General features: G+C 37.7%; 1 long non-coding RNA gene across 1 annotated transcript; it reads left to right on the top strand.

Moving 5' to 3' along the window:
- The first annotated feature begins 1,925 nt into the window (after positions 1–1,925).
- On the top strand, positions 1,926–21,463 carry LOC109547835 (uncharacterized). The gene is made up of 3 exons (XR_002173767.3): positions 1,926–2,009; positions 14,135–14,188; positions 21,354–21,463. It is a non-coding gene; the product is annotated as an uncharacterized lncRNA (long non-coding RNA).
- Positions 21,464–23,136: the final 1,673 nt, after the last annotated feature.

Raw genomic sequence — 23,136 nt, 5'->3', positions numbered from 1 at the left:
CATTTTTATGTTACCTGCAAGATCGGGATTTCTTCTGAAAATTCGAGAGCAGAAGCTTCGTCCTTGAAGCTGAGCAATATTCCCCCAAAGCCTTTGTTTGCCCTAATATTCCATAATGTTATGCTTTTACAGTCAGTAAGCCATTAGTAATCAAGGGATGTATAATTTATTAATTACACTCCACATTAATATTTCATCGTTTTGGTTGCTGAACAGATTTCTAAATCTACTTTTTAATTACATTTTAAAGATATAAATCTTCCAGGCAACCATTAGAAAAGTAATTTTTCTGCGTATTATGATGCCAATTACTTCAAAGCAGCTGGTTGTGAATTCTTGTGATGATAGTTGGTAAAGTGGTGCCTAGGTACTCTTCCCTCATTTGAAAGCGAATTGAATAGTAATGAGAAGGGAGTGTTATAAAGAATGTGCAAAGACACAGAATAGCCAGGGGGGAGAAAAAGAAACAACGTATATCAGAGAGTCACCCACAGCCACGGCGGCCCTCTTACCTAGGCAACACCAGTCAATGGTGAACATTTCCTGAGTTCTAAGATCTTGGGCTTTGGGTTTGATATTTACAGTTCACTGAAATAAGCAGCGCTTTTCTGTTATGACTCTGGTCCGAATAATGGCATGTTTAAGGCCATAAACAGAACTTCCTTACTTTTTTCTCCCAATAGTCATGTCAGATGCCAGGGATAATGATTTTGTCTTTCTTTTTCCTTGAATTCCTGATGAGCTGCTTTGCTTTGGCTGACATTTGAAAAACTCAGTTCCCCATGTTTTGAAAACTTTAGTGCCAGTTCCCTTAGATTTCTTTTGCCTGTCTGGCATTTTATGTGTTCTTAATTCTATTTTATTACCTCTAATATATAATTAGAGGTAAAAAATAGAATTATATAATTCTATTTTATAATAGAATTATATAATTCTATTTTATAATGGAATTATAAAATAATTCTATTTAAATTACCTTTATGCTGGGACAATTTTTGAAAGTGAGTTCTAAATTTTTTCATATACTCAAGCTTTGGTGGTGACGACAGTGGTTTCGGCAGAAGGTAGATGGAGTCACTGAATTATACTTGGGGAAAATAACTGCTTATTTCTAAAACAACATTATTTCTGAAAACTTTGCCTTTCCATATATTCAAAAATATTTGTTGAATAAACCACTGAATAAATGTGGATGCACTTTTTACTCACAGAATGAGAAGTCTTTGTAAATTTTCTTTCAGCCCCTGCATGGGTTTGCCACTGTTCCTTTACTGGGTCTGAGATTTCCACCATAAAAAATTCACTTCTTAGGTTGGACAAAACATGAGAGTTATTGCTTTGAAAAGACTATTGCTAAAATGCTTATGTGTCACCTGGGAGAAGCAGGTATGTACCCGCACTGTTCTCTGAGCTCATTTGCATGCCCTAATTATGTAGTTTAGCTCCTGTAGCCTTCTGAACTTCTGTTCTTATGGCAATTTAAAAAATTCTCTTTATTTATTAGGTGGCTTAATTATTTTCTTCATTTAAAAATAAGAAATACATCACACATACGAGAATGCATGAAACTTAAATATACTGCCAATAATTTTTCAAATGTTCTCCTTCCCTTACTGGTTTGTAAACTTCATGAGATCAAGGACCATCTCATGTTCACTGCTGGATCCCTGGGGTTTGATACAGTGCCTGGTACATAGTAGGACTTCCAAAAATATTTGTTAATATACCACTGAATAAATGGGGATGTACATTTTACTCACAGAATGAAAAGTCTTTGGAACTTTTCTTCTAAAGGAGAATTTGGAGGGAAGACAGGACCCATTTACCTCTCAAGAAATATATAAAGAAATTTGAAAGTGAGAATGACATTTCTTTATCCTCCTACAAAGTTTAATAACTGATGAGTTTTTGTTTGTTTTTGTTTTAGGTCTTATTTTCTTATCAGAAGAATAGACGGACCTGAGTTATGATGTAAACGTCTATCTTTTTTTTTCTGGCTTCCTATTTAGGTAAGAAAAGTTTTGTTGAAACTGGAAATTGTAACTCCTTTCCAAGTCTGGAATGCATGATATTCCAAGTGCCCCAGAGAGTTTTTCCCTTCTACAAGACAATTTTTGTTTTTATTAACCCAAAAGGGATAGTCTAAAAATACCCTTAATAAGCTGAAGTATATTGTATACATTTGCCAACTTCTGCCTTTTAATGTGCGGGGGGAATTCATGGACAACGTGGTTTATTTAACAGTCTACAGGCCAACTGGTCAACAGCATTAGACCCATACACTGTGAAACATCTCTCAGGGTTTAATATTTGAGATGACACATGAGTGATTGTGTTTAAAAGGATCTTTCCTCCTAACTGGTGTGGTGGACCACACGAAGTAGTCTTTTTGTTTTACAATTTTATTGGAGTATAATTGCTTTATATTGGTGTGTTATTTTCTGCTGTATAACAAAGTGAATCAGCTATACGTATACATATATCCCCATATCCCCTCCTTCTTGCGTCCACCTCCCACCCTCCCTATCCCACCCCTCTAGGTGGTCACAAAGCACCGAGCTGATCTCCCTGTGCTATGCGGCTGCTTCCCACTAGCTATCTATTTTACATTTGGTAGTGTATATATGTCCATGCCACTCTTTCACTTCATCCCAGCTTACCCATCCCCCTCCCTGTGTCCTCAAGTCCATTCTCTACATCTGTGTCTTTATTCCTGTCCTGCCCCTATGTTTTTCAGAACCATTCTTTTTTTTTTTTTATATTCCATATATATGTGTTAGCATACAGTATTTGTTTTTCTCTTTCTGACTTACCTCACTCTGTATGACAGGCTCTAGGTCCATCCACCTCACTACAAATAACTCAATTTCGTTTCTTTTTATGGCTGAGTAATATTCCATTGTATCTATGTGCCACATCTTCTTTATCCATTCATCTGTCAATGGACACTTAGGTTGCTTTCATGTCCTGGCTACTGTAAATAGAGCTGCACTGAACATTCTGGTACATGACTCTTTTTGAATTATGGTTTTCTCAGGGTATATGCCCTATAGTGGGATTGCTGGGTCGTATGGTAGTCCTATTTTTCATTTTTTAAGGAACCTCCATACAGTTCTCCACAGTGACTGTATCAATTTACATTCCCACCAACAGTGCAAGAGGGTTCCCTTTTCTCAACACCCTCTCCAGGATTTATTGTTTGTAGATATTTTGATGATGGCCATTCCAACCGGTGTCAGGTGATAACTCATTGTAATTGTGATTTGCATTTCTCTAATGATTAGTGATGTTGAGCATCCTTTCATGTGTTTGTTGGCAATCTGTATTTCTTCTTTGGAGAAATGTCTATTTAGGTCTTCTGCCCATTTTTGGACTGGGTTGTTTGTTTTTTTGATATTGAGCTGCATGATCTGCTTGTAAATTTTGGAGATTAATCCTTTGTCAGTTACTTCATTTGCAAATATTTTCTCCCATTCTGGGGGTTGCCTTTTCCTCTTGTTTATGGTTTTCTTTGCTGTGCAAAACCTTTAAATTTTCATTAGATCCCATTTGTTTATTTTTGTTTTTATTTCCATTTCTCTGGGAGGTGGGTCAAAAAGGATATTACTGTGATTTATGTCATGGAGTGTTCTGCCTATGTTTTCCTCTAAGAGTTTTATAGTGTCTGGCCTTACATTTAGGTCTTTAATCCATTTTGAGTGTATTTTTGTGTTTGGGGTTAGGGAGTGTTCTAATTTCATTCTTTTACATGTACCCGTCCAGTTTTCCCAGCACCACTTACTGAAGAGGCTGTCTTTTCTCCATTGTAAATTCTTGCCTCCTTTATCAAAGATAAGGTGACTATATGGGCATGGGCTTATCTCTGGGATTTCTATCCTGTTCCATTGATCCATATTTCTGTTTTTGTGCCAGCACCATACTGTCTTGATTACTGTAGCTTTGTAGTATAGTGTGAAGTCAGGGAGCCTGATTCCTCCAGCTCCCTTTTACTTTCTCAAGATTGCTTTGGCTATTCGGGGTCTTCTTTGTTTCCATACAAATTGTGAAATTTTTTGTTCTAGTTCTGTGAAAAATGCCATTGGTAGTTTGATAGGGATTGTATTGAATCTGTAGATTGCTTTGGGTAGTATAGTCATTTTCACAATGTTGATTCTTCCAATCCAAGAACACGGAATTGCTCTCCATCTGTTTGTATCATCTTTAGTTTCTTTCATCGGTGTCTTATAGTTTTCTGTATACAGGTCTTTTGTCTCCTTAGGTAGGTTTATTCCTAGATATTTTATTCTTTTTATTGCAATGATAAATGGGAGTGTTTCCTTAATTTCTCTTTCAGATTTTTTGTCATTAGCATATAAGAATGCAAGAGATTTCTGTGCATTAATTTTGTATCCTGCTACTTTACCAAATTCATTGATTAGCTCTAGTAGTTTCCTGGTAGCATCTTTAGGATTCTCTATGTATAGTAACATGTCATCTGCAAACAGTGACAGTTTTACATCTTCTTTTCTAATTTGGATTCCTTTTATTTCTTTTTCTTCTCTGATTTCTGTGGCTAAAACTTGCAAAACTATGTTGGATAATAGCGGTGAGAGTGGGTAACCTTGTCTTATTCCTGATCTTAGTGGAAATGGTTTCAGTTTTTCACTATTGAGACTGATGTTGGCTGTGGGTTTGTTATATATGGCCTTTATTATGTTGAGGTAATTTCCCTGTATGCCCACTTTCTGGAGGGTTTTTATCATAAGTGGGTGTTGAATTTTGTCAAAAGCTTTTTCTGCATCTATTGAGATTATCATATGGTTTTTATCCTTCAGCTTGTTAATATGGTGTATCACATTGATTGATTTGCATATATTGAAGAATCCTTGCATTCCTGGGATAAACCCCACTTGATCCTGGTGTATGATCCTTTTAATGTGCTGTTGGATTCTGTTTGCTGGTATTTTGTTGAGGATTTTTGCATCTATGTTCAGCAGTGATATTGGCCTGTAGTTTTCTTTTTTTGTGACATGTTAGTCTGGTTTTGGTATCAACATGATGGTGGCCTCGTAGAATGAGTTTGGGAGTGTTCCTCCCTCTGCTATATTTTGGAAGAGTGTGGGAATAGATGTTAGCTCTTCTCTAAGTGTTTGATAGAATTATCCTGTGAAGTCACCTGGTCCTAGGCTTTTGTTTGTTGGAAGATTTTTAATCACAGTTTCAATTTCAGTGCTTGTGATAGTTCTGTTTATATTTTCTATTTCTTCCTAGTTAAGTCTTGGAAGGTTGTGCTTTTCTAAGAATTTGTCCATTTCTTCCAGGTTGTCCATTTTATTGGCATAAAGCTGCTTATAGTAATCTCTCATCATCTTTGGATTTCTGCAGTGTCAGTTTTTACTTCTCCTTTTACATTTCTAATTCTATTGATTTGAGTCTTCTCTCTTTTCTTCTTGATGGTGTGGCTAATGGTTTATCAATTTTATTTATCTTCTCAAAGAACCAGCTTTTAGCTTTATTGATCTTTGCTATCATTTCCTTCATTTCTTTTTCATTTATTTCTGATGTGATCTTTAGGATTTCTTTCCTTCTGTTAACTTTGGGGTTTTTTGGTTCTTCTTTCTCTAACTGCTTGAGGTGTAAGGTTAGGTTGTTTATTTGAGATGTTTCTTGTGTCTTGAGGTAGGATTGTATTGCTTAACCTTCCCTCTTAGAACTGCTTTTGCTGCATCCCATAGGTTTTGGGTGGTTGTGTTTTCATTGTCATTTATTTCTAGGTATTTTTTGATTTATTCTTTGATTTCTTCAGTGATCTCTTGGTTATTTAGTAGCGTATTGTTTAGCCACCATGTGTTTGTATTTTTTACAGATATTTTTCCTGTAATTGATATCTAGTCTCACAAGATTGTGGTCGGAAAAGATACTTGATACAATTTCAATTTTTTAAAATTTACTAAGGCTTTATTCGTGTCCCAAGATATGATCTATCCTGGAGAATGTTCCATGAGCACTTGAGAAGAAAGTGTATTCTGTTTTTGGATGGAATGTCCTCTAAATATCAATTAAGTCCATCTTGTTTAATATATCATTTAAAGCTTGTGTTTCCTTATTTATTTTCATTTTGTATGATCTTTCCATTGGTGAAAGTGGGGTGTTAAAGTCCCCTAGTATGATTGCGTTACTGTCAATTTCCCCTTTTATGGCTGTTAGCATTTGCCCTATGTATTGAGGTGCTCATATGTTGGGTGCATAAATATTTACAATTGTTATATCTTCTTCTTGGATTGATCCCTTGATCATTATGTAGTGACCTTCTTTGTCTCTTGTAACAGTCTTTATTTTAAAGTCTATTTTGTCTGATGTGAGAATTGCTACTCCAGCTCTCTTTTGGTTTCCGTTTGCATGGCATATCTTTTTCCATCCCCTCACTTTCAATCTGTATGTGCCCCTAGGTCTGAAGTGAGTCTCTTGTAGACAGCATATATATGGGTATCATTTTTGTATCCATTCAGCCAGTCTATGCCTTTTGGTTGGAGCATTTAATCCATTTACATTTAAGGTAATTATCAATATGTATGTTCCTATTACCATTTTCTTAATTGTTTTGGGTTGGTTATTGTAGGCCTTTTCTTTCTCTTGTGTTTCCTGCCTAGAGAAGTTCCTTTAGCATTTGTTGTAAAGCTGGTTTGGTGTCTGAATTCTCTTAGCTTTTGTCTGTAAAGGTTTAAATTTCTCCGTCGAATCTGAATGAGATCCTTGCTGGGTAGAGTAATCTTGGTTGTAGGTTTTTCCCTTTCATCACTTTAAATATGTCCTGCTACACCCTTCTGGATTGCAGAGTTCCTGCTGAGAAATCAGCTGTTAACCTTATGGGGATTCCCTTGTATATTATTTGTTGTTTTTCCCTTGCTGCTTTTAATATTTTTTCTTTGTATTTAATTTTTGATAGCTTGATTAATATATGTCGTGGTGTGTTTCTCCTTAGATTTATTCTTTATGGGACTCTCTGCACTTCCTGGACTTGACTATTTCCTTTTCCATATTATGGAAGTTTTCAACTATAATCTCTTCAAATATTTTCTCAGTCCCTTTCGTTTTCTCTTCTTCTTCTGGGACGCCTATAATTCGAATGTTGGTGCATTTAATGTTTTCCCAGAGGTCTCTGAGACTGTCCTCAACTCTCTTCATTTTTTTTCCTTTATTTTGCTCTGTGGTAGTTATTTCCACTATTTATCTTCCAGGTCACTTTTCCATTCTTCTGCCTCAGTTATTCTGCTATTGATTCCTTCTAGAGAATTTTTAAGTTCATTTATTGTATTGTTCATCATTGTTTGTTTGTTCTTCAGTTCTTCTAGTTCCTTGTTAAACGTTTCTTGTATTTTCTCCATTCTATTTGCATGATTTTGGATCATCTTTACTATCATTACTCTGAATTCTTTTTCAAATAGACTGCCTATTTCCTCTTCATTTTTTTTTTTTTTTTTTTTTTTTTTTTTTGGTTTGGTGGGTTTTTAGTTTGCTCCTTCATCTGCTGTGTGTTTCTCTGTCTTTTCATTTTGCTTAATTTACTGCCTTTGGGGTCTCCTTTTCACAGGCTGCAGGTTCCCACTGTTTTTGGTGTCTGCCCTCAGTGGCTAAAGTTGGTTCTGTGGGTTGTGTAGGCTTCCTGGTGGAGGCAACTGGTGCCTGTGTTTTGGTGGATGAGGCTGGTTCTTGTCTTTCTGGTGGGCAGGACCGCATCTGGTGGTGTGCTTTGGGGCGTCTGTGAACTTATTAGGATTTTAGGCAGCCTCTCTGCTAATGGATGGGGTTGTGTTCCAGCCTTGTTAGTTGTTTGGCATAGGGTGTCCAGCACTGTAGCTTGCTGGTTGTTGAGTGGAGCTGGGTCTTAGTGTTGAGATGGAGATCTCTGGAAGAACTTTTGCCATTTGATATTACATGGGACCAGGAAGTCTCTGTTGGACCAATGTTCTGAACTCGGCTCTCCCACCTACAAGGCTCAGGCCTGACACCTGGCTGGAGCACGAAGACCCTGTCAGCTACATGGCTCAGAAGAAAAGGGTTGAAAAAAAGCAAGAAAAAAAAAGAATAAAATTATTAAAAATAAAAATATGAAAATGTAATAAAAAAAGACAGAAGAGAGCAACCAAACCAATAAACAAATCCAACAATAGTAACAAGCACTAAAAACTATACTAAAAAAAAAAAAAGGACAGACAGAAGCATAAGACAAATGGTAAAAACAAAGCTATACAGAGAAAATCACACAAAGAAGCATACACATACACCCTCACAAAAAGAAAAAAAGAAAAAATATATATATAAGAAAAAAGAAGAGCACAACCTAATCAATAAACAAATCTACCAATGGTAATAAGCTCTAAATATTAAACTAAGATAAACATAAAACCAGAAACAAATTAGATGCAGAAAGCAAACCCCAAGTCTACTGGAGCTCCCAAAGTCCACTGCCTCAATTTTGGGATGATTCGTTGTCTATTCAGGTATTCCACAGAGGCAGGGTACATCAAGTTGATTGTGGAGATTTAATCCGCTGTTCCTGAGGCTGCTGGGAGGAATTTCCCTTTCTCTTCTTTGTTTGCACAGCTCCCAGGGCTCAGCTTTGGATTTGGCCCCGCCTCTGCGTGTAGGTTGCCTGAGGGTGTCTGTTCTTCACTCAGACAGGACAGGGTTAAAGTAGCAACTGCTTTGGAGGCTCTGGCTGACTCAGGCTGGGGGTTTGGAGGGGTACAGAATGAGGGGCGAGCCTGCAGCAGCAGAGATCGGGCATGACATTGCACCAGCATGAGACACACCATGTGTTCTCCCGGGGAAGTTGTCCCTGGATCCCGGGACCCTGGCAGTGGCGGGCTGCACAGGCTCCCCGGAGGGGAGGTGTGGATAGTGACCTGTGCTCGCACACAGGCTTCTTGGTGGTGGCAGCAGCAGCCTTAGCGTCTCATGTCCGTCTCTGGGGTCTGTGCTGATCGCCGCGGCTCACACCCATCTCTGGAGCTCCTTTAAGCGACGCTCTGAATCCCCTCTCCTGCACACCCTGAAACAATGGTCTCTTGCCTCTTAGGCAGGTCCAGATTTTTTCTCGGACTCCCTCCAGGCTAGCTGTGGTGCACTAGCCCCCTTCAGAATGTGTTCACACAGCCAGCCACAGTCCTCTCCCTGGGCTCTGACCTCCGAAGCCCAAGCCTCAACTCTCAGACCCTGCCCGACCCAGCAGGTGAGCAGACAAGCCTCGGGCTGGTGAGTGCTGGTCGGCACTGATCCTCTGTGCGGGAATCTCTCCACTTTGCCCTCTGCATCCCTGTTGCTGTGCTCTCCTCCGTGGCTCCAAAGCTTCCCCCACTCCCACCCCTTGTCTGCACCAGTGTGTGGAAGCTTTTCCTCCTTCACAGCTCCCTCTCATAGGGGAAGGTCCTGTCCCTATTCTTTTCTCTCTGTTTTTTCTTTTTTCTTTTGCCTTACCTAGGTACACGGGGAGTTTCTTGCCTTTTGGGAAGTCTGAGGTCTTCTGCCAGCATTCAGTAGGTGTTCTGTAGGAGTTGTTCTACATGTTGATGTATTTTTGATGTATTTGTGGTGAGGAAGGTGATCTCCATGTCTTACTCCTCCACCATCTTGAAGGTCCCTTCCAAAGTAGTCTTTTTGGCTTTAGAACTTTCCATTATGGAGCATAGGTTAGTAGTTATGTACATAGACCTTTTTTCCGTGACACTTACTCATTCACAATCAGGCAATTGGGTCATTGCAGTGGGGGAGGAGGGGGAGCTATGGGAAGTCTAGACTGAAGCCTGGGGTTCTGATCTGTTCTCAGGGAAGAATTAAAATTGGGAGAGAAAGATGAGAGAAAGGAGGTAGCAAAAGTTTAAAAAAAAAAGTAGTCACGATCCTTATGACACAAAACAGTCAAAAGAAAAAGATGGTAGATATAAAGGAAAAATATTAAGCAGCATTTAAAAAACTGCTCTGCGCAGGCCATTTCTCCCCTCATGCATACATCTAAAGAGATGGAGGCAACTTTAAAAATCATTCCTTGGAGACTCAGGTGGATAAAGGGTTATAGTTCCATCCACTTCTGGTTAGGTCGAGGGAGGAGCATTTAGACCTCACACCCTTGTCTTAGGGCAGCTAAGTTACAAAGTTGAACAGCCCTTGGCATGTGATGTGCTTTTTCATAATAATAATAATAATACAATAAGGCTGCAGCAATGCTTCACTTCCGTGGAATTGCCCTTTTTCATTTTTGGGAATTCCATGTTTGTGGCAGAACCCTTTGCTATTCACGCTACTTTCTATACCTGGATGCACAAAACAATAAATGAGCCTGGCTCAGTTTGCATCCTCTTTCTATCACAGTTATTCCATGCGGAAATGTCTACTATTGATTTACTTTCTCTCTGGAAGAAACCTTTTCTCCCTTTCTCTCGTTTCTTCATTTCTTCTCCCTCTTGGTTTCCATCTGTCTTCTTTTCCCAAATCATACAGATTCTTTTCTCTTTGATTTTCTTCTATTTATTCTCTCAAGCTCTTATCTTGCTGGGAAAGGACTAGGAATTCACAGACAAGGAATATCAGTGGTCACACATATACCAACCGAACCACAGAGGTAAGGGCAAAGCATCTTCCCTGAAAGGATTTTCCCTGAGTGGAGACGTGTTTGTGTAGGACATCACGTAGTCCCTCTGCCTTCTCAGTGTCTCTTGTATCATTTTTCCAATGGCTATTGGAAGTTAAGAATGTATGTGAATTTAACTGAGTGAGTTGCAATGTAAGTTTGAATGGCAGGAGCAAGGCGGGAAGGGTAACTAAAGAGCTTAGGGGTTAACATCATTAAAGGGCTGAGTTCCCTGCACTCATGCAGTGACTCGGTCTGAGGGTAGGCTTGCTGAAAGAATAAAATTGATAGAACAAAAACAATGACAACAGATATATATCATAACATACTGTGTACCTATATGCCAGACACTTTATATTAGCTCTTATTGTCACAACTGCTTTACTGGTGGGTGTTATTATCTAGTTTGGAAATGGAAATCTTGTCTCAGAGAAGTTCAGCGATAACCCCAGGATTGCCCAGTATGATGTGTATTCATAGCCAAGTTCTCTCTGACCTAGTGCTCTTGCTGTACATTTTACTATCCCTGGAGCATGCAGGAGGTAGCCATCTTGCCATTTGGATGACCATGGGTGTTCAAGGACATGTTGAAGAATTTCAAAAGCAAAATCTGTCCTTTTCCCCTTTCACCATTTGAACCTAATTCTTAACATTGGTCCTTCATAAAGTTAGATTTTGTACTCTTAAGGTCCAGATCATTGGATCTTTTCATTTTTCTGTGTTTATACAAAGGGCATTGAAGCTAAATGTTTCTCAGCAAAGGACAATAGGAATAGTGTAGTAGTAAGAGCATAGATTCTGAAATCAAGCCATCTAATTTCTTAAATCGAATTCCGCTACTGGCAGTGTCACTAGGGCACGTTACTTACTGATTCTGTGCCTCAGTTTCCTCTTTGTATATCAGGCCTTACAACAGTACTTATGTTACAGGTTATTGAGAGAATAAAGTCAGTTAATATATGTAAAGCTCTTGGACAGTGTATGTCATTTGTATAGAAAGAACAGTGTCAACTATTATTATTTTATGTTTTCTTTATTTACCAATAATTGACATTTAAATATATATGATAAAATCATAGTTGGTGAATTCAATACTATAAAAATCAAACCATGTTAACTTTCATGATGATTCAAAAAGATACTGTTTTTCATGCATTGGATGCAGTTGATCAAATTAAAATGAAATAGGAAACTGTATAAATTAATATACTTGTTCAGTAAAGTTGTTGTGGAATCTGTTACTTAAGTCCCCAAGTTCGAGCTTTGCAAAGTGAGGTTCAGAATGACTTAAAGTGCAGCAAAATGAAAAATTTCAGAAACCATCCACCCCAAAGTTTGGAGAAACCAGATCAAATGTAAATTCCAAGGGAGAGCAATTGTGTTCTATTGTTAACTTCTCTTTAGATTGCTTTGAGCTAATGTTCAGTGTTAATGCCTGGCAAATCCCAAACAGGGAAAAACATAGGTACTTATCTTTCATATTATATATGACTAAAATTAAAGTTGATTTGTCCATTAAGCAGTGCAGTAATAGGTCTTCTGACTTTTCATAAGGCATTAAAGGAGTGATGCATATCAAGAAGACATTCTATTTCTAAAGAACACTAATCAATGCTGAGAACATTTGCTATAAATTATTCACATTTGTTATAAACCACTCCATCCTTTTAAAAATTAACAGTGCACAACCTACAATCTAGGAACAAAAGTAGTGCTACCTCACCTTGAAAAGTTTGAATATGAGGGGCTGATTACAATAAGAGAGCAAATAGGATACTAAGACTTGAGTTCAGTGTATTATGAGGAATAAATCACTGAGCAGCCTAACATCTGATAGAACATGATCCCTGCTCCTTCTTGTGTGTTGTTTCACCACACATTAATATTTCATGCAACCATTTCAAAATAAAGTCATAATGTGAGTCATAAATCACAAAACAGTAGTAATAAACCACTTTGGTTTATATTAGCTCTATACGGATGATACTTAAGTATTTCCACCATTAGCCTGGACTATTTGAGCTTTCTCTGGACCACATTTGCTCTATTTCTTCCATTTTAAGTGGTGGGAATATGGGAAACAATGCTAAATTCATTCATTAGTAATAAAACAGTGCTACTTGTTCTCATAATTGATTTCATTTCAACTTGGATCTGTGAAAATGATAGCGCAGTTGAAAGTGATAACATTATTGATCTTATTTTCTCAAAGAGCATACCCTTCCAATGAAACCTACTGAGGGGTCAAGGGGCATCATATAGAAATAAAATATTGAAAGAAAAAGTAGAGCAATGAGTTGAAGATGGGAATGATTGAATGTATAAATAGGGTTTGTACTCATTAATAAATGGCTTATTCTTTAGATAAGCTTCCCAAATGAGGCTCTCATAATGTTTCATCTTGGTCTTATGGTTGTTATTAATATTGTTTTGGTTTCATTCTAGAGGAATCTGTTCCATCCTATTGCTTGAATATTCTTGAAATTGTTAGTACTAACATCTGAAGAGGCTGGATAAGATTATATCTGGAAATATATATACCTATATTCTAGATGTGAATAAAAAGCTCATGAGGTAAAGCACCTGGAACTCATAAAAATGGAACTCCCAGCAATCAGACGTATTGACCAAGACATAAAACACATACATATATTACAGCCTTGTAAATATTTGAAGGAGATGCTCTTGGTGGTTTCTTGTGCTTAACCTCACTTTATACTCTTCAGGATGGGGACACTGTTTATGGATCAACAGTTGGGTTGGTCCGCGAGCCTATGGCCCGAAACTCATAAAGTGAAAGTGAGGTTAACACTTAATGCCCTTGATGGGTGCTCGTGGTTTCTCTTAGATGCCAGATATGCAAAGGGACCAACCCTGTTTCATCATCAGAAAAAGTAAACAGGTATAGTCACTGGATTGGGATGTGGTTGGAATGAAGCTATTAAGAGGATTCCCAAAAGCACACTGCGTATAAATCTATTTATTTCTTATTCATCAAAATTTTCTTGACTTTCAAAAAATTTATCGATCAAGGGTGGACCATTCAAGTCTCCCTGGGGGTCGCACAGGTTATATGTTTGAGAGAAGTGGGCTGGGCTCCTCAAGTCCTGTAAAACATATGTTGTATCTGAAGAGTACAATGTCTGCCCAGTCACTACAGAAAGTATGGGAACATGGTGTCTGTTGTCAGGTCATCAGCTTTTTATGTATTGGATCCAGACCAGGTTAAGATACGAATTAGCCTGTGTGGGCTAAAACACACTTTCCAGTCTGATTTGCTCTGCCTGTTACCAGCTTGAGACATCTGTGTCCACATCTAGGCAGGAACTTGAATGTAAACATCCATGTTGTTGTCCATAAAAAGAATGTATACTGTGTCTCAGGTTTTCGAATTAATTGTTTCAAAGTACTCAGATACTTTTCCTCAGCTGTGATCTCCAGAAGGTCCTAAAGTTTTGTTAAACATATATTTTCTTAAGGGAAAATTAGGTAGCTGGTGATACTGACATTGTTCTCCTGCATTTTCAGAGAATGAGAACATATGAAGTGCATGCATATACCTGGCGTCCCGTGACGGCTAAGGTAAGACCAGAGAGGAGAAGGTAAATCCTCACTGAGCATCTCTTCGGCTTGGGAGCAGCAAAGAGTTAGTATGTTGCGGTACACTTTAGCACATGCAGGATGCTTTTATGGATGGCAGAAGATTGCCAAATAGCAGGTGACTGTGAGCAAGAGGAAATCTGAGCTTTGACCTCAGAAAAGAATTGGGTCTTGATTTCAAGAAGGCAGGCATTTAAGACAATAATCCAATCCTTTGGAGTACCTAAATGGATGGTGGAAGCTACAAGAAAACCACAGGTAATGTTAGGTCAAAATCAAAGTGGTGGGAGGTGTGTGGAGGTGAGCAAGCAAGGAGAGGAGTTCTGAAACCGGCGGAAGGGCACAAAAGTGCTCGAGAACTGCGATATTTATAACCATGTGAGACCCAGGAGAGGAGGAGGGTGACAGCAGCAGAAGGTTGTGATGGTGGGAGAGCACGTTGAAAGATGCATGTGGGCAGAGATGTGAGAGGATGCCCATCAACAGCCTTGTCAAGGTAACACCTTCGTTCTTTGGAAGCCAGGTTTCAGAGGCTCAGCTGACTGCAGAAATAGAAATCTCTTTCCCGTATTACCCATTTTCTAACTCCATTTTCTAACTACTTAGTAGCTACTACCCATTTCCATCACACTCCTGGAGCCCTTCGCTCTGTGAGTTCTGCAGGAGAAACCCAGAAAATACCTAGACAAGTCTGTTGGTTTCCAGGCTGCTGGGATGTAGATGTATTATCGAAGTTTGGGGTGGGTACCCTCTGTACCTTGGGAATGGTTGTCCCTTGCCCATGTTCCCGATACTCCATGGCGGACAAAGGACAGGATGAATCAAGGTAGGCTGTGAGTGTTTACTACCTTAGACTCTTATCATTTATGTCTTCCTGTCACTCCCCAGTCTTGGCCACGCAGGCCATGGCTAATTGCTCATTGGTCCACTGCAGAGGTCCACCCATTTCTGCCAATCATTTTCTTACTGTTTCCCTCTGAAATAAACTGGATAATCCCATGTAGTAACAGGTGCATGGAGGGTTGCTCAATTCTTTTGAAATAGAGCAATAATCACCAGTCAATTACCGGCATTTTTTTTTAACTGCAAATTTGAATTATCTTGGTTGCTTCCCATTGGATTTATATTGCTTTAATTTCTAGAAATTGTGTCTTTCTCCATTTTTAGCAATAGAACTAATCTCAGAAATAATGAACACTCTCCAAAGTATTCCCCATAGTCATCTCCTCAGTAAACAATTGCTCTTTTCTTGAATTTAAATACTATGGAACTGGAGTCATCTCCTAGAGAGCACTTCCTTTTTTTGTAAGTCTCCTTTAATGGACAATATGATGCAATCTATTTAGCGTGGGTTTAACTAATGAAGAATTGGGAATGCTGTCGATACATTTTCACCCACTGAAACAAACATGCCATGCCTGTTGTATTTAGCTATGGAAAAGTAATTTTTAAAAAAGTGCATGTAAATACTGTAGATTCTGGAGTCACATAATGCATTTTCTTCCTTATTTTATTATAGCATCTTTATCTTTTTCTTTAGTATGGGTGTGCCCATAATAGTGTCACTGGCATCATTTAATTTAAAACCTGGCTGCAAGTCCTTTCCCCAAATTAATATAAGGAAAGATCAAGGTCAAGGTCAAGCTCAAGTGCAGAACATTTGTCTCCATTTCAAGGATAGAAAGACTAAGGTCACTTTTGAATTAATTCATATCTCACAAAATTACAACCTACATTGAAATGATTTATTTATTAGATTAGGCCCTGGAACCATTAACCAAGTTCTTTTAAAATGTAAACAGGTAAGTATTGATTAAATCAGCTACGAGTGCATGTTGACGCCACAAAAAACTCCAAAAGCTTCTCATAACTTGGATCAGCACAGTCCGATTCCTTTTATCCTCACCTCCTTTTAAAATTGTTTAAGCAACGTTACCACTTAATTGCTAACTCATCTGTAGCAGGAAACAATTATTCGGAATAAGCCCATGTACGGCTCTGGTTTTCCAGCAGATTATTTAAAAACAATATTTCCTTAAGATAACAATTTTGATAATGATGCAGGAAGGAAATATATTTGCAATTAAATGAACAGGCTTTAGCACAACAAGCAATAAAAAGCTTAACACTGAGCCTTTGTGAATTAAATGCCGGAACAACATTGGACAAAAGTCATGATTCTGCTGACACATTTATTTCTCAGTAAATGAAGACTGTTTAGGTTTAATGCATTTGTGGTTAGCGATAGTTTAAAAGATCAATGTAAATTCGTTTGGAACTAGTAAATAAGGCTTTAATGAAACTTCTAACAGCGTGCTTTCACACCTTAGATCTCTTTATCATTCTGAAGTGACACAGCAGGATTCTCCTTGAGTTTGATGACATGCACAGAACATTATGAAGTGTTTGACAGATTTTATTTGACATTTATTTGATTTATGGGGTTGATATTGGATTTCAACCTCTCCCTATCTCCCTTTGGTCAGGCTTAGTGCAGAGTGCTTATGAAGATAGTTTCTTCTAAATGTGTTTATTAATATTATATATATAATATTACATATATGTGCTTATTAATATTATATGTATATACTATTAATGAAATGCAGTTTAAGACTGGGATCATTAAACATTTCCACTCTACTAAATGAGGTAATGTGTGAGAAAGCACTTTGCAAACTGTAAAGCCATATACAGATGTTAGTTATCATAATTATTGTTGTTACAGGAAACCAGGGTTTTATATATTATTATTCTGTTTTTCTTTAACACTTAATTCAAAGAGTAAATACAGACAACCAATTTCCTCAAAAACCTGCTGCAGCTTTTTAAACAGTTCTCAGCGTTTCATTAAGGTTTTATTGTAAATCATGCGTGGTGCTATGAATTTAGTTTAGCTTAAAAAAAAAAATCTGCTGACATAATAAACAAGACTTGTTACATGAAACTTTCCCAACATGAAACTTTATTAAGAAGATGCTAGAGAATTTCCACCTGGGCCTGGGAACTGCTAAATGAAGCACATCACAAAGTTAGTCTGTGGGATGGAAATGTACCTCCTGTTACTTTTCCAGTTGTGTCTGTGATTCTGCCTTTTCTGTCCTTCATAGCTGATGAACTTCATAAGCGATTATTGGTTAGAAGGAGGCAAAGAAAGGGATTTTTATTTTCTCTCTCTGTCTTCCTTTTTAGTTTGGTCTTGGAGAGACTTAGGGATTGAAAGACATTCACATGCCTATTAAAAAGAGTCAAGATAAAATTATTGAGGTAAAAACAAATGATTTTGGGGGTTACAATTTGAAACATCCTAATGATGTGAGGAAAGCTTGGCAAATTTTATGAACAGTTGAAGAACTTAACCTTGGAGATAGATGATCAAACTCTCTCTGTGATAAATTTAAAGTCCAGTTTATTCTTTATCATATATACTTCACAATATGATCATACTTATTCTTTCTTTTTGGTTTAAACATAGAATGTGAACTAAAGAAATTACTACTGGTTTATTGGGTATTTAAACAAATGAAGCAAAACTTAAGCAAGTATTTTAAGTAAACAGAGGAATCCTTACCCAATTCCAGGACTTGGGTTAGCTCAAACGTTCTTGCTTGACGTGTAGTTAAGAAGGAAACATAAATGCTAAAAGGCAAACGAGCAGAAAGTATTCCTTCCCACTGGTAAATGATGCCCTGAAAGTGTTCAACATAGAGGACTTGTTAGGAGATCCTGCAGTTTTGTGTATCCATTGGGGGGAAGTAAAATAAACATAGTTATATATGCTTGAAAAGTAAGAAAGCACAACTAAGTCTGAGAAAAAAAATACTACAGAAAAATAGGGGAAGCCTTAACTAAATGATTACAGTTGAGGAACTCCAAGACAAAGTTTATTACAACCAAGGTATCTCCTCCCTGGCTACACATTCCTAGTCCATCCGGAAGTTGCAGGCTGACGATTTCTGGTCCCTTGCTTCTTAGTGCACCCCAGGTGCATCCTTATTAGAGGATGGCTGAAAATGATACTCTAGTAGTATCTGAGCCAGCACTTACCTCATTCCAGACATGCTGTTTTTGTTAATCGAAGCTTTGGCAATATTTGCTTTATTTGTGGTCATGCCATTTTATAATGCTTCACGTATATTAGGCACTCAGTGAAAGGTTTAGAATGGCCAAATCAATGAATGAAAAGAAATCACACCACTCACTCATTTCTGTGTCCATTTGAAAAAGGTCAAAATGAAAGTTGTAAAGACAAGAAATGAATCAAAATCAAAATCACTCGAGTGCAGTTGCTTGACACATTATCACTGTGAATGTTATCTTTTTGAGTAGTAAGGGGGGCCTGGTTTTAGTGCCTTCAGCTGGTTGATAACTTAAATGTCAGTGAAATGTGATGTAATATAAAAAAAACAAAAACAAAAACGATGTTAAGAACCCTTACTTTGGGTATTAGTGAGAACAGATTTGGTATAGTCAGAGCACCTGTATCTTTGAGTAGAATGTAAAATTTAAGGTTTTGTTTTGTTTTGTTTTTTTAGTTGTGATTGCTTTTCTGGATTTACAAATAACAATATAACAAACATTGAAACTGTTTACAGTCTTGTTGTTATTGTTACTCAAGGAATAGTGTCAGTGAATTAGTTCAAGATTGCATTTTGTTTGTTTGCCACATAATAAATTATATATACTGGAGCTCCATTTTCTTGTCCTCAAAATACTGTTTGAGCTAACGTATTCCTCTAGCTTTAAAATGATTTAATTATTAGAAGTATAACCATACAAATGTGATTTTCCTATTAAAATCTTCAGGGTATTAAAACTTACTTATACTTGTTTAAAGTTTTTTAAAAGAAAGATGAGAAATTCTAGTTAGGATATGAATGATTCAGCCCCTAAATAGGTGATGATCAATCCTGATACTGTGACACATTGACGTGTACTGAGTTTTCTGAAGGAATGAGGTAAACTTTCAACTTTTAAGATATGTTTCAATTCTCTTCAAGTAAAACATAAATATGTTAACAGTAGGGTATTGAAACTCTAAAAATATTGGGAATACTCGCAGTGCATATAACATAAAATGAAAGACAGAGGGGAAGTAATGCTTAAAAAGAAAAAGCAATTTAGTTAAAGCTAATACAACTATTTTATTTTTATTAGACATCAAGGTAATCTTTTAATACTTAAAATATATTGAGAAGTGAATTTACCTAACAACTTAAAGCACTGATTGTATAAAACCAATTAAAGTTAAAGCTAATAAGATTGTCATTTTGATTTTAATGGCTTGTCTAGGGGGGCTTGGGAGTAGCAATCCTATTTTGCAAAACATTTTTATTTCATAAGATAAAGAAAAAGAAAGGTAAGTAAGATGTAGGTTAACACATATTGTGAAATCTTTCTATTTTTGATCAATAGCAAGTATTCCTATACTATACTGGTTTTAAGTGTATTCTTAAAGATCCAAGTGAGTAACTGATTTAAAGTATACCAATTATAATACAGATTTATATGTGTTTAAATTTATAATTGAAGATAATTATGACATTTCTTAAAGGGGAATAGATTTTTAGATGTTGGCTTTTGAACTATATGTAATATTACAAAGAATGTCCAAAATAATCATTTTTATTATTCCAAAATACTGACCTTAAGACATTAAATTTTGCCCTGACCATGTCAGCCAATCCATGAAGGAAACAAGTGATAAACTTTATTGATATGTGTGGAAGTACAGAGTTACTGGTACAAATATCATGTTAATAAAACCAGGGAAAGAATTGGGTTTTCCTTAAGCTGTTTTGCAAATACTGTTTACATTTTCCCAGGGAAGTACAAAGTCTAAATAGGATGAGGAAAGGGAAATAATTATCCAGTTTGATTCTAAGAAGTTTTGGGCAAAGGCAAATAGAATCCATCTCAAATATCAGATTGTGTAGCTGATCGACAAGTGGAAAGGTGCAGGAAAGCAATTGTGTCCGAGTTGGGGTTTAGTAAGTCAGCAGATCTTTGAAGAAACTTAATTTGATAACTAAAGTCAATTAATAATGACTTATGGTTTTAAAACTCAGATGGCTTATCTGCCCGCCCCAGAAGTTACATCTGTTTAAAATAAGAACTAAAAACATCTTCCCAAATTGAGAAAAAAAAGTCATTTAGAAAGAAAAAATGAATTAACCTTTGTAGTATATATTCTGATGGTTGTATGATATTTCCCCTTTTGCAGGTAAAGCCTGAATAATTGCTTTGCTCATGCTTCCCCATGTTAGTGGACAGTGGCAGAAAAGAGTAAGCTTGTTAAGGGAAGTTCCTCTTTACTGCCTCGCACACACCCATTTATTCCCCACTGAAATGTGTGCCGAGTACCAGAAAAGCCACAATATCTCTTTAAGTAGGTTCTTAAAGCCTGGGAGCTCTAAGGAGTGTTGAGGGTACCTTATTAACTTGCTGTTGCCTGCTGAGAAAACATTGTTTATATAGAATTGGCTTATTGCTAATGAGAGAACCTATTAAGGCATAACACAGGCAAGGCAAAATATAGACTCTGTTTTTCTAAATATTTTCCTTTAGATCTCTCTCGTTCCACTGATGATATTAAAGGGTCAGACACGTAATCACTCGATATTTTACTTACTGGAAGAGGCAAACAGATTTTATTAAGATTAGAGAATTTTCCCCACCCCATTTGTCTCTTCCCCACCACTGTCTCAGCAATAGCCCTGTCCAACCATGAGATGCTAAATAGTTCCAGTGTTTTCCTCTTCCTGTAATAATCATGCATATGCCCAGCTTGTGTGTTTCCCCTGCCTCATGAACTTGCAGAGTGGCCCCAGCTGGGCTCCCTCTTATCTGGGGTGCAATTGCCAATGGTGATCCAAGGAGAAACAAATCGTGGAAGAAAAGGTTCACTTTATTTAGCAGACCTCTGACCCCTTCAGTGCCTGTATCTTTTGCATACACCCCTCCAACCCGCTCCCTCTCCCTCCCCCAGTTTACACCGAACCCCCCTGTCCATTGGCTGCTGGATATTCTGATGGCAGGACTGAAATAGACTTTGTCCTCCACACAGCTGCAGGGCCCAGTTCTGCCAAAATAGCGGTATATGATAGTGGGTAATAAGGGAAACTGATTTCTGGTCTCCTCCATTTTCTAGGATCCAAATGAATTCTAGTTGGCAAGGAGAGAGGAAAAGAGCTGACACATCACTGTCTTACTGCTGGGAGCAGCAAGTTATGAGCTCCTGCCTGTGGTGTGTCACATGGACTGTGAGACCCTGTGACCCTCCCAACTCCTGCCTGCACACACAGGTGAGTTCTGCGGGATTTCTCTCTGTGGTGGACACTGGCCTAGGGTCATTTCTTCAGGAGGGAGGCTCTCCCTGGAAAAGCTGATCTACATTTCTGCTGGGATCGATGCTGTGGAGACTGCATAAGTCGGTAAATCGTGAAGCAGCTAGTTTTGGCTCAGCTGAAATAGTTATGGATTAAGGTACCCAGGGCAAGAATGAGCAAATGGTCTGGAGAAAAAATCAGAAGTGAAACTCTACAAATTTTTTTTGGTAACATCGAAATCAGCAAAGAAAAAATGCTATGAAAGAAAGGCTCAGGAGTCTAGGAGAATATGGGGAAGGCTCCAGGCAGTTTAATGTACAGATATTCCCTCTACTTCCTTCATTACATTTCAGAACTTCTTCTAGGAGGCCATGAGGTATAGTCTCTGTCCCTCCTTCCCCCTTGCCCTGTGCTCGCTGCTTCTTGGTTCTATTGATGTTTTCGACCTCATCCCACTTTTCCCCCTGTTCCTTAATGGCCTCTGCTCTGCATTCCAGAAGAGCCTTGTCATGGCATGTTAAGAATAACCAGAATCTAGTTTTCTTCAGAATGTTAATCACATGTCAACTTTTGTTATCCCTAAAGATCCATGATCAGCCATCATGTATGAATTTTGATTTCTCCCATGGGCTAAGTGAAAATACAAAAATTAAAGGACACTGGGAGTTATGGTAGCTCAAATTTCTTAGATTTCATGGGATTCCCCTCTCTTAAATGGATTACTCTGCCATTCCCTTCTGTAATTCTGTCTCATTACCCTCCCAGATGTTCTTCATGCACTAATCACTATTAAAAATGGAAAAAAAAATTAAGCAAGAGCACAAAGAAATACTATCCCATGAGCCTTGAGCAATGCCAGACACATAAGCTTTGACTCAATGAATGAGTAATAATTTTTTAATTTCCCACTGCCATAATGTGCTACATCTTGCATTAGCAACTTAACCACAAAGAACATTTGCTCTATAAGAAAAGAAGTATTTTCGACATTTTTTCTGATGCTGGTAACATTTCACCTCAATATTTTTCTGTTTTGGATTGATTTCAGTAGATTTTTCATAGAACACCGTGAAATCTAAGGGTTTGAATTCAGAATCAGACATGGCTGGGAAAATGATCTCTTTGAAAATCCATGCTTTTTGATTGTTTGGCTTTTTTTTTTTTTTTTTTTTTTTTTGCCTTATCCAGCCAAACCATTCTCCAGGCTACACTTCTCTTACCCCAGGGTGGTAAGTCTGTTCACACAAAAGCCCTCTGTGACATGGCCCTTTCACTGTTCATCATCTCTACTTTGAACAAGGGGAGTGTTGTTGAGTTTTGCGGCATGAGTTATCTCAGAAGCGGCACCACCCCATTGCCAAATAGCACAATGATGGATCATTTAAGAGTGTTTAGCGTTGGATGAGTTCAGCAATGTTCATCCAGTTGGTGTGAGCACATAGAACAGAAGTCAAAATTGTAGGTTTGATGACTTTTGGGGCCAGCGAGTTCTGTTTTGTTCCACAGAGTTGCCAATTGTGGGCATAAGAGCATCTGATGTGAACATGGTTGAAGTTGAGTCAGCACAAATGAATCATTCTTACTAAGACAAAAAACTAAGACAGA

This window comes from Tursiops truncatus, chromosome 4 (genome assembly GCF_011762595.2).
Source record: "Tursiops truncatus isolate mTurTru1 chromosome 4, mTurTru1.mat.Y, whole genome shotgun sequence".
Taxonomy (NCBI): domain Eukaryota; kingdom Metazoa; phylum Chordata; class Mammalia; order Artiodactyla; family Delphinidae; genus Tursiops; species Tursiops truncatus.
The sequence above is the reverse complement of the archived record's forward strand: the minus strand, read 5'-3'. Positions and strand labels throughout refer to the sequence as shown.